The sequence below is a fragment of the Scyliorhinus canicula genome, chromosome 30 (assembly GCF_902713615.1).
Source record: "Scyliorhinus canicula chromosome 30, sScyCan1.1, whole genome shotgun sequence".
Classification (NCBI taxonomy): Eukaryota; Metazoa; Chordata; class Chondrichthyes; order Carcharhiniformes; family Scyliorhinidae; genus Scyliorhinus; species Scyliorhinus canicula.
Window position 1 is genome coordinate 2,757,399 of NC_052175.1, and position 13,068 is coordinate 2,770,466.

The window sequence follows — 13,068 nt, forward strand, 5'->3', positions numbered from 1 at the left end:
GAGGAAGGTCGTGTAAGAAAGGAAAGGATTGTGAGAAAGGGAGAGATTGTGAGAAAGGAAGGGAATGTGAGAGAGGATGAGAGCGGAAGGGTGTTTGAGAAGAAGGGAATATGAGAGAAATGATTGCGAAGGTGGAGAGAGTGTGAGAGGTGGAGGGGTATGAGAGCTGGAGTTCGTGTGAGAGCTGGAGACTGTTTGAGAGAAAGGGTGAGGAGTGGAGGAAAGGGAGAGGCGGACAGTTCGAGAGAGGGACTAAGAGAGCTGGAAAGAAGGAGAGACTGCGAGAGGTGGAGAGAGAGTGTGAGACAGTGTTTTGAGAGAGCGTGTGATTGTCAGAGGGAGAGATAATTAGGGAGGGGGAGTGTTTTAGAGAGGGAGGAAGTGTGTTGAAGGAGAACTTGTGGGCGAGGAACAAAGAGGAAGGGGACGTGAGAGAGGGAGGTAGTATGAGAGGGTGAGGGAGCGTGAGAGGGAGTGAGTGTGAGAGTGGGAATAAGTGTGGGAGAATGTGGGTGTGAGAGTATGAGCATGTGAGAGAGGGAGGGAGTGTAAGAGAGGAAGAGATTAGTAGAGATGGCGGGAGTGTGAGGGAGGGTGAGTATGAGTGAGTGATGTGTGGGAAAAGGAGGGATTGTGAGAAAGGGAGTGAGTGAGAGGATAGGTGTGAGAGAGGAAAGGAGCATCAGAGGTGGAGAGAGTATGAGCCAGGGGGAGAATGTGCAAGAGGGTGGGTGTGAAAAACGAAGGGACTCTGGGAGAGGGAGTGTGTTCGAGACCGGGACCATGGGGACAAACCAACATTAATATTTTTCAAGCCGCCCAGCACCTCGTCTTTTTGGATCTGTGTGACCCAGGCAATCTACACACCCTTCTCGAGACTCAACATCCACCAATTCCTTCTCGTTGGTGAATACTGATGTAAAGAATTCATTTAGAACCTCACCCATTCCCTCTGGCTCCACACGTAGATTCCCTCGCCTGTCCTTCTGTGGGCCAGCCTTTTACCTGGCTGCCCTCTTGCTTTTTATGTACGAGTAAAAAGCCTTGCGATTTTCCTTAACCCTATTTGCCAATTACATTTTGTGACCCCTTTTACCGCACCTGACTGCTTGCTTAAGTTACTTCCTGCTTTCCTGAAAGTCCACACAGGCTTCGTCTGTTCTCAGCCTTCTAGTCCTGACAAATCCCTCTCTTTTCTTTTTGACGACGCCTACAATATCTGTCGTTATCCAAGGTTCCCGAACTTTGCCGTATTTATCCTTCTTCTGCACAGAAACATCCCGTTCCTGAATTTCTTTCAACTGTCATTTGAAAGCCTCCCACATGTCAGATGTTGATTTACCCTCAAACACCCGTGCCCCCCCCCCCCCCCCTACCAATCTAGGTTATTCAGTTCCTGCCTAATGTTGTTATAATTCGACTTCCCTCAATTTAGCACATTCACGCTAGGACCACTCTTATCCTTGTCCACTAGCACATTACAACTTAATCAATTGTGGTCACTGTTCCCGAAATGTTCCCCGACTGAAATACTACCACCTGGCCCGGCTCATTCTCCTTTTCCAGCTCCAGTATAGCCCGTTCCCTAGTTGAATATCTACATATTGTTAGAAGAAGCCCTCCTGGAGGCTCCTTACAAACTCTGCCCCATCCAAGCCCCTAGCACTAAGTGATTCCCAGTCAGTCATGGCAAGTTAAAGTCGCCCATCCCAACAACCCTGTTGCCTTTACTGGTCACGGAGAGATAATCAGGGTTCTTTTTTATCTGAAGTCTAGTCTTTCTTTTATTTAGTTAATTAACGTAAAAGTTGCTGTTTGGTTTCGAAAAAGGTAAATTTTCAATCAGCTTTAAACAAAGGTTGTACATGTCGGTACTTGTAGCTGGAGGTTGTTAATTCGTTAATTTGATTAGGCCAGCTTTCAGAGTCTAGATTCACAGTATAAAGGTGAGCCTGATACAGTGCAGACTCCTTTAACACTGAGCGCTGAATTTGGGTGCAGTTCAGCGCTATAGTGAGAGTTTGGTGATTGAGGGAGTTAGGTCAGGAGGAAGGAAGGTGTTCATTCCATTTCATTTCCTACCTTTCCCCAAAGAGCCTGAAGGGAGCCGGGAAAGGACAGAGAGTGCAGCTGACAGGGAGCAGAGTAGGAGGGCAGTGTTCCAGTTGGTCCACAGTGCAGCTGTAATCTGTAAGATAAGAGGGGATGGACGGTAGGGCAGCTGCATTCTTCTGTCGGGTGTGGTGGTGAGGGATACCACCGGTGTCGCCGCTGATTATACCTGCGTGAAGTCTACCCAACTCCAGCTCCTCAGAGACCATGTTATGGAACTGGAGATGGAGCTGGATGAGCCTCGCATCATCCAGGAGGCAGAAGGGGTAATAGACAAGAGTTACAGGGAGGTAACCACACCTATGTTACAGGACAAGAGTAGCGGGGTAACCGTCAGTGGAAAGGAAACGGAATTGCAGACAGTGCAGGGATCCCTCGTGGCGATTCCCGTACCAGCCTCACCGGACAGGAGCCGGAATGTGGCGACTAGTTGCTTTTCTCAGTAGCTTCATTGAAGCCTACTCGTGACAATAAACGATTTTCATTTCATTTCATTTCCCTTCAAAACAAGTATACCGTTTTGGGTGCTCTTGGGGCGAATGACTTATGGGGGAAGGATATGCGGCCAGGTCTCTCGGACTGACTGGCTCTGGAGCTCAGAATGGAAGGGCGAGAATTGAAAAGCAATAGTGATAGGAGACTCAATGGTTCGGGGAATATGAGATTCAATGGTCGCGAGCGAGACTGCCGGAAAGTATAATGGCTCGCGGGTGCCATGGTTAGGGATATCTCAGGTCGTGTCTTCAGGATCCTTAGGGGGGGGTGCAGGCAGAAGTTGTGATGTACATTGGTGTCAACGACGTCGGTAGGGAAAGGGGTGTGGATGTAATAAATGAGTTTAGGGAGTTAAGCTGGAAGTTAAAAGCCAGGACAGGCTGAGTTGTCATCTCTGATTTGTTGCTGGTGCCACGTGATACCGACGCTTGGAATTGGGAGAGAATTAAGTTGAACACGTGGTTGTAGGAATGGTATCGGAGGGAGGGCTGCAGGTATTTGCATAATTGGAGCGCATTCTGGGGAAGGTTGGACCTGTACAAGCAGGACGGGTTGCATCCGAACCAGACGGCACCAATATCCTGGGAGGGAGGTTTTCTGGTACTCTTCTGGAGGGTTTAAACTAATTTCGCAGGGGACTGGGAACCGGATTTGTAGTTCAGCAACAAAGGCAGCCGATGTTAAGAACGTGAAAACGTACAGCGAGGCAGTGTGGGAGACAAAGTAGAGTTCTTGCAGGCACGGCGATGGGTTGAAGTGTGTGGACTATAACGCAAGAAGCATCAGGAACAAGGTGGGTGAACTTAAGTCATGGATTGGTACTTGGGACTACGATGTAGTGGCCATCACGGAAACTTGGATAGAAGAGGGGCAGAAATCTTTGTTGGAGGTTCCTGGTTATTGATGTTTTAATAAGATAAGGGAGGATGATAAAATAGGTGGACGGGTTGCATTGTTAATTACAGATAGTATAACAGCTGCATAAAGGCACTTCAAAGAGGATCTACATACTGAGGTAGTATGGGTTGAAGTCAGAAATAGGAAAGGAGCAGTCACCTTGTTGGGACTTTTCTCTAGCCCCCGCCCCCCAATAGCAGCAGAGATGTGCAGGAACAGCTTGGTAAACAGGTTTGGAAAGGTGCAGAAGGCACTGGGTAGTAGTCATGGGTGACTTCAACTTCCCAAAAATTAAGTGGAAACTCTTTAGATCAAATAGATTGGATGGGGTGGTGTTTGTGCAGATGTGTTAGTGGGGAACATTTTAGAGATAGTGACCACAATTCTGTGACCTTCACTTTTGAAATGGAGAGGGATAGGTGCATGCAACAGGGCAAGGTTTTAAATTGGGGGAAGGGTAAATACAATGCTGTCAGACAAGAACGGAAGTGCATACGTTGGGAACATAGGCTGTCAGGGAAGGACACGATTGAAAAGTGTAACTTGTTCAAGGAACATATATTACGTGTCCGTGATATGTATGTCCCTGTCAGGAAGGGAAGAGATGGTCCAGTGAGGGAATCATGGTTGACAAAAGAGGTTGAATGTCTTGTTAAGAGGAAGAAGGAGACTTCCTCTGGGATTCAAGATAGCCAGGAGGGAACTGAAGAAAGGGAGCCGGAGAGCTAAGACAGGGCACGTTTGTTTTTTGGCGGTTAGGATCAAGGAACTCCCCAAGGCCTTTTACACAGATGTGAGAAATATGAGAATAACTAGAGATAGGGTACGTCCGATCAATGATAGTCGTGGGAGATTGTGTATTGTGTCTGAAGAGATAGGATAGGTCTTGAACGAGTACTTTTCTTCAGTATTTACGAATGAGAGGGTCATATTGTTGGAGAGGACAGTGTGAAGCAGACTGGTAAGCTCGAGGAGATACGTGTTAGGAAGGAACAAATGTTGGGCATTTTGAAAAGATTATGGATAGACAAGTCCCCGGGGCCTGACGGGATATATCCAACGATTCTATGGGAAGCACGAGATGAAATTGCAGAGCCGTTGGCAATGATCGTTTCGTTCTCACTGACAACAGGGGTGGTCCCAGAGGATTGGAGTGTGGCGAATGGCGTGCCCATTTTCAAGAAAGGGAATATGGATAACGTTGGGAATTACAGGCCAGTTAGTCTTACTTTGGTGGTAGGCAAAGTCATGGAAAGGGTTCTGAGGGTTAGGATTTCTGAGCATCTGGAAAGACACTGCTTGATTATGGATCGTCAGCACCGATTTGTGAGGGGTAGGTCTTGCCTCAGAAGTCTTATTGAATTATTTGAGGAAGTGACCAAGCATGTGGATGAAGGTAAAGCAGTTGATGTAGTGTACATGGATTTTAGTAAGGCATTTGATAAGGTTCTCCATGGCAGGCTTATGCAGAAAATAAGGAGGCATGGGATAGTGGGACATTTGGCCTGTTGGATAACAAACTGGTTAACCGTTAGACGTCAGAAAATGATGGTGGATGTCAAGTATTCAGCCTGGAGCCCAGTTACTAGTGGCGTGCCGCACGAATCAGTTCTGGATCCTCTGCTGTTTGTGATTTTCACTAATGACTTTGATGAGGTAGTTGAAGGGTGAGTAAGTAAATTTGCAGATAATACGAAGATTAGTGGACTTGTGGATCGGAACGAGGGCTTTTGTCGGCTGCAAAGAGACATAGATAGAATACGGAGCTGGCCTGAGAAGTGGCAGATGGAGTTTAACCCTGAAAAGTTAGAGGTTATTCATTTTGGAAGGACAAATATGAATGCGGAATACAGGGTTAACGGTAGGGTTCTTGGCAATGTGTAAGAGCAGAGAGATCTTATGGTCTATGTTCATTGATCTTTAAAAGTTCCCACTCAAGTGGAGAGAGCTGTGAGGAAGGCCTGTGGTGTGCTAGCGTTCATTAGCAGAGGGGTTGAATTTAAGAGCCGCACAGTGATGATGCAGCTGTAAACAAGCTTGGTAAGGCCACATTTGGAATACTGTGTGCAGTTCTGGTCGCCTCATTTTAGTAAGGATGTAGAAACTTTGGAAAAGGTGCAAATGAGATTTAACAGGATGTTGCCTGGAATTGAGAGTATATCTTACCACGAAAGATTGAGGGTGCTAGGTCTTTTCTCATTCGAACGGAGAAGGATGAGGGGCGGCTTGATAGAGGTTTATAAGATGATCAGGACAATCGATAGAGTCCACAGTCCCCGGGAGGAACAAACCTTTGCAAGGTGACTTAAATTTAATGTGAATGGTGGAAGATATACCGAGGGGGGAGGGTAAAAGGGGGGGGGGAAGTGTGAGAAAGGGAGAGATTGTAGGATGGTGAGAGAATGTGAGACGGGGATGAGTGTGTTTCAAGGAGAAAGTGTGAGAAAATAAGAAACGAAGGGTGAGGCAGAATGTGAGGGAGGAAGGGAGAGGAAGAAAGGAAAGGATTGTGAGAAAGGGAGAGATTGTGAGAAAGGAAGGGAATGTGAGAGAGGATGAGAGCGGAAGGGTGTGTGCTAAGAAGGGAATATGAGAGAAATGATTGCGAAGGTGGAGAGAGTGTGTGAGGTGAAGGGGTGTGAGAGGTGGAGTTAGTGTGAGAGCTGGAGACTGTTTGAGAGAAAGGGTGAGGAGTGGAGGAAAGGGAGAGGCGGACAGTTCGAGAGAGGGACTAAGAGAGCTGGAAAGAGGGAGAGACTGCGAGAGGTGGAGACAGTGTGTGAGGCAGTGTTTTGAGAGAGCGGGTGATTGTCAGAGGGAGATATCATGAGAGAGAGAGAAAGTTTTAGAGAGGAAGGAAGTGTGTTGAAGGAGAACGTGTGAGCGAGGAACAAAGAGGAAGGGGACGTGAGAGAGGGAGGTAGTATGAGAGGGTGAGGGAGCGTGAGAGGGAGGGAATGTGAGAGTGGGAATAAGTGTGGGAGAATGTGGGTGTGAGAGTAAGAGAATGTGAGAGAGGGAGTGAGAGTAAGAGAGGAATAGAGTAGTAGAGATGGCGGGAATGCGAGGGAGGGTGAGTATGGGTGAGGGATAAGTGTGGGAAAGGGAGGGATTGTGAGAGTGGGAATAAGTGTGGGAGAATGTGGGTGTGAGAGTAAGAGAATGTGAGAGAGGGAGGGAGAGTAAGAGAGGAATAGAGTAGTAGAGATGGCGGGAATGCGAGGGAGGGTGAGTATGGGTGAGTGATAAGTGTGGGAAAGGGAGGGATTGTGAGAAAGGGAGTGAATGAGAGGATAGGCGTGAGAGAGGAAAGGAGCATCAGAGGTGGAGAGAGTGTGAGCGAAGGCGAGAATGTGCAAAAGAGTGGGTGTGAAAAACGGAGGGACTCTGGGCGAGGGAATGTGTGAGAGAATGCGAGAGAGTGAATGTGAAATAGGTGATGTTTGGAAGTGAGAATGTATGTGAGAACGTGTGTGAGGGAGTGTGTGATTGTTTGTGACATTGTGTATGACTGATAGAATGTGTGAGAGAATATGTGTCTGAGAGTGTGTATCAGTATGTATGTATGAGACAGTAAACATCTGAGTGTGTGTGAGAGAGTGTGTGAGAGACAGTGTGTGTGAGGGAGTGTAAGTGAGAGAGTGTGTGTGAGGGGCATTTATGAGAGTGTGTGAGAGTGTGAGTGAGTGAGAGTGTGTTGTCTTAACTTCCTCCACTGAATGCTGCACTTTCAACCCATGTTTATACTTTCCAGTGACCTTCCGTGCTCTACTAATAACAGTTGCATTCTTCCATTGACTAGACCCTTCAGGCAAGTATGGCACTTTTGTACCAACCCTTGGCAGTTGCCCTTTCGGAAAATGGCCTGATCTAATTTATCAGAAGAGCCGTTTTACAGAAACCCTGTCTATATCAGTTAACTGGTCCTCATAGTTCTGTAACACATGCGTACCAGATGACTCTGGTTCCTTGTCATGTCCCTCTGCTCTGTCTAAATTTGTAAATTTGTAATCGGTACCCATTGTCCTTGATGAATGTTCCCTAACAGTTTGATTACCATGTTGCAAAATAAATGTTTTGCCATTTATGCCTATAATCTTCCCTGGGCCTTTCCATTCATTAGAATTGTCTCTCTTATAGTATACCATGTCTCCTTGATGAAAAACGGCATCTGATGGCCGTACATTATGTCTTAAAGCTCTGCGAATTCTTTCAGAGACTTCTGCTTCCAAAAAAGCTTTTCTACTGCTATGTAACGCGTTTAAATGTTCAGCAAAACCTGAACTAATTGTAGTCCCTTCACAAGCTGGAGGCAGGTCATCCAAAATGGAGGGAATTTTTGGATTTCTACCAAACACTGATTGATAAGGGCTATAGCCTCCAACCATCTGCAATGAATTATTTGCATGTACCGCCCATGCTAAAGCTGAATTTAGCGTGCAGTTTGGTCGATATCCCAAAATTTTACGAAGCATGTCATCGATCACAGAATGATTTATTTCGCAGACACCATTACTAAATGGGCTTTCTGCAGACGTGTTCATAACTCTGATATCCATGTTTTCACACATATCCCTAAACTCATCATTAGCAAATTCTCCCCCATTGTCCGTGAAAAATTTTGCTGGTAGACCAATTCTTGTCCCGGTCCATTTTTCCACAATTTTATCCGAAATTACCCTTTTTTCTTTATTTTGTACAATCGTCGATTGACTGAATCTGGTTGCTAAATCTGCAAAATGCAAAATAAATATATTATTTGCTTTATCCCAGATCTTAAGGTCCATGGCCACAATGTCATTAAAATCCTTGTAAGAAGTCTTACAACACCAGGTTAAAGTCCAACAGGTTTGATTCAAACACGAGCTTTCGGAGCGCAGCTCCTTCCTCATTTACCTGAGGAAGGAGCTGCGCTCCGAAAGCTCGTGTTTGAATCAAACCTGTTGGACTTTAACCTGGTGTTGTAAGACTTCTTACTGTGCTCACCCCAGTCCAACGCCGGCATCTCCACATCATTAAAATCCTTGGCCAAATGTAGGGTTACTATCCGTCGTGCTGGTGTCCTTCTGTACTTCCTGCAAACTTCACAGCGATCACTAACCTGTTCTATCAGCTGAGTATAGTCGTCATCCCTTAATCCTGCATCCTTTAATACATTTTTGAGCCTCCGAGGAGACGGATGTGCAAATTGCCTATGCAGTTTTACTACAATCAGCTTTTTATCAGCTAAAGTCGCATTATCTACTGTAATTAACAGATCCTTAACCACTCCACTTGAAATATTATTTGTCAATAATGGAATACAACAGTGTCCCGACTGTGTTAATTGTAAGTCTTTCCAAAAACTGTTGCCTTATCCTGTTCCATATCCAGATTCATGTGTGCTTTCTTCATCGACGGTCTGCTCAGAAGCTAAGGTATCACACTTCATACAACATCCGTGCTAATAAAATGATTCACTCCAGCAATATTGCAAGGCACCACCACTATTTTCAGCGACTTCAGAGTATTATCATCCCCAAACCTGAAACTTGTGGAACTTATAAATTCCTTAACCTTGTTGCGATTTTCAGCATCCAAGGAGCCCAGATAACATTTTAACCAGTCAATCCCACAGACAGTAGATGTGCAGCCACTGTCCAATACAGCACAGTTGAAAAATTCTGCAACCAACACCGTCATTACCGGCGTAATACAGCTTGTTAATAGGACAATACCTTCTTTCTGGTCACTTTCTTTTTCCTCTTCTGAGACTTCCGTGACATGTGTCGCTTCAAATACTCTATCATAACGAGTTGGACAGTTGAAAGCATAATGGTATTGAGGGTCACATCGAAAACAGCGATTTATCATGCCACGTGGATTTCTGGGGTTCATCCTCCTATTGTAGGTTCTAACTGGGTTTCTGTCTTGATAATTTCCTTGTCTAGGTCTCCTTTTAAAGTCTTGAGTCCTATTTGCAGCCATACGATTTCGCCATCCTGTTAGTAGTGTATCTTCCATATTCTCCCTTATTGCAGGCTGACCTATTTGGGTCATCAAAGCCATTCGAAGTGAAAGTTTCCCCAAAACCTTTTTTAAAGCTGTTGTCATCTGTTCGAATAAGGTATTGTTATCCGTAAACTGAACTCCTGTCAAAACCAAGAGCCTATCCATGTTGCTCACACTAGCACATTCAAGTAATTTAAAGGCCAACACAGACTGTGGAAATGCCAGCCTGTGTTTCTGCAGCATTTTATATTTCTGCCAAATTCCATTATATAGTCTTCCATAGATAAATCCTCCATTTTCCGGAACTTATCAAAATTCGACCATACTTCATACGCACTTAACAAGTCATCTATCTTATAAATCTTATCCATATATAGTAATAAAGTCGCCAGACCTTCTTCTGAGTCTAACGCTTCAAATTCCAGCTCAGAAGGCACTTTGTTTCGGATTTTACTGCCATACGGTAAAGAAAGAGCCAGTGCCATACCTTGCTTTCACTTTCCTAATGCAGTCACCTGAGTCCATATAACTACCGCACTTCTCCATTGGTCGTATGATTCCCTTTCAGAAAATAAGGGAGGATAATCATATCCGGCCATCTTCGTCCAGGGTTCAGCCATATATCCCTTTTCTTTTACTCCTTGGTTTGATCTGGAAAAATTGTATCTTTCAACCTTCACATTTACACAACAACCGTCCTCTGCTACAAATTGTTAGACGTAATCGATGCTGCGGTATGAAGAAGCAAAAGTCCAGCTCCTTTTCACAAACACTTTTATTTCACTTTAACAGACTCTGCACTAAACTCAATCATCACATCACCAGATCCAGAAGCCACTTGAAGCCCCTTTATAAATCAGTGTCAATCATTAAACACTCAGCATAAATGAGACAATAATTGAACACTTAAGATAAATGAGACAACTAATTGCAATGTCTCTTAACACATTGCTTAAAAGGGAGTGCTGGCGAGAGTGTGCGTGTCAGAGAGTAACATAGTGTGTATGAAAGTGTGTGTGTGAGGAGCGTTGATGTGTGAGAAAGCCTGTGTGGGGGACTGTGTATGTGTGGGAGAGATGTGTGCGAGGGGGAATGTAAGTGTGAGAAAGTGTGTGTTAGGGAGAGCGTTTGAGACACTAATAAGCTGCACAAGTGATTGCTTGTGAGTATGTCTGTGAGAGCGTATGTGAGGAGAGTGTGGCTGTTATCAGGGACAGGATTTATACCCATTTGGAAACAAATGGACTCAATGGCGATAGGTAGCTTTGTTTTGTGAAGTGGATGTTCTGCCTCACTAAATTGATCGAGTATTTTGAGGAGGTGACAAAGGTGATTGATGAGGGAAGGGCGGTGGATGTTGTTCACCTAGACTTCAGTAATTCCTTTGACAAGGCGCCTTATGGCAGATTGGTGCAAATGGTGAAGTCATACGGCAGCAGAAGTCAGGTTGTAAGACGGATACAGAACTGGCTCGGTCGCAGACGTCGAAGGGTAGTAGTAGAAGGGTGTTTTTTCTGGATGAAAGGCTGTGACTACTGGTGTTCCACACGTAACTGTGCTGGGACCTTTTTTACTTGTAGTCTAAAAATGATTTGGCGCTAAATGTGGCTGGTCTTATTAGTAAGTTCGCGGATGACACCGAGGTTTGTGGAGTGGCAGATCGTGTTGAGAATTTTTTCAGAGGATGCAGCAGGACATAGATAGGTTGGGAGACATGGGCAGAGAAATGGGAAATGGGGTTTCACCCAGACAAATGTGCGGTGATGTATTTTGGTACATCTAACATAGCAGAGAAATATACTGTAAATGGCAAAACTCGTAGGAATACAGAAAGTCAGAGACATCTGGGATTACAGGTAAACAAATCTTTGAAAGTGGCAACACAAGATGACAAGAAAGCATAATGAATGCTTGTCTTCATTGGACAGGGCATCAAGTGTGAAAACTACCAAGTCATGCTGCAGTTGTATAGAATCTTGGTAAAGCTGCACTTGGAATAGTGCTGACAATTCTGGTTGCCATACTACCAGAAGGATGTGGAGGCTTTGGCAAGAGTGCAGAGGAGGTTTACCAGAACGCTGTCTGGTCTGGAGGGTGTTAACAATGTGGAGAAGCTGAATTGACTCGGACTGTTTCATTACAACCAGGAAGGTTGAGGAGTGACCTCATAGAAGTCTAGAAGATTAAGAGGGGGATGGATAGTGTTGCTATATTTGCTTGCTATAAATATGGCAGTCAAAAAGGTTGCCAGTCTTTTATCTAGATATTGATATCATATTGCTTTCAGAGTCGCCAGGTATCAAATGATACCACCACAATGTTCAACCGGGCATCGATGATAGACCCAACAACCAGTTCATTAGTTCAAGTTCAATAATACTTTATTTACACCCAAGATTCACTTAGACATGCATCATAAACACTGCGAAATAAACTACACCTAACAACTATGACAACCTGTACTTAACTTCAGACACCAGGCTTAGGTCAGAGGAAAAGTGGCCTTTGTTCGAATCTGGATCTGCTGGGTCTGGAAAAGTAATTGCCGTTCAGCTCGGCTCATCCGTGTGGCAGCGAGCGTTGAACTTGGACTTGCTTCTGGTCGTGGTGCTGCAGTTGGAAATGGACATTGCCGGAGCGCCAGGTGCAAAAGAGATCGAACACATGGCAGTGTCTCTCTTTTTCCTGGGTTGGGGGGGGGGGGGGTCGCGCTCTTTTGGGCTGTCCTTATGTTGCGAACAATCAATTGGGCAGTTCTCGATCCCTGCCTTCGATCTCAGCCAACAACGGAGCGGGTACCTCGATGGCTCGGCGTGTCGGAAGCGGCCATTGACCTTGCTGTTTATGCTTCCCCAGTAAATGGAGTTGCACCGATATGCCCGGAATTGCATCTGTTACTTGAGCATCAGTCCTTTGCCTTACACAGATGGGTCATTAAAATGCGAATCTGTTGGGGATTTCGATGCTGTCTAGATTCTCTGCTCACCAATATACATGTAGGCTCTGTGCCTGCCTGAATCTTACATTGTCCATATTTCCCTTTAGGCTTTGTGAACGGCCATGTTTCGTGTTGGAAGTGGCCATCCCAGATGGCTACGGTCCGTCCACTTGATCACAAAAGTGAAGCGTGATGGATCACACTACTGAATCTTCTTCTGTTCTCTGGTCTGCCGGGTACCCTTAATCAAGGGCAGGTTCTATACTACTCTCTTTATGGATTGGAACATTTACCTAAAATTTTAATACATCACACATCTATAAAAAAATTCGAAGGGGGCACACTTACATTCAATCATACATTTCAAATTCTTTACAGAAAAGGGGACATCTTACTGCCCTTACCTAAGCTACTAGCCAAAATGACTTACATTACAGTACAAAATAAACAATCGCAGCATCACATGTCTACTTAACATTTATGCCATTTACAGAAAAAGTAATTTGTCTTGAAAACCTGAGAATATATTATGCAAGAAAGGGTTAAGAAAGAGTGTGGGGTTTGTTGAAGTGCGAGAAAATCGCCTTGAGTGTGTATACTGGAGGGGGGGGGTCTCCTTCGCCGATTCCGAAGTC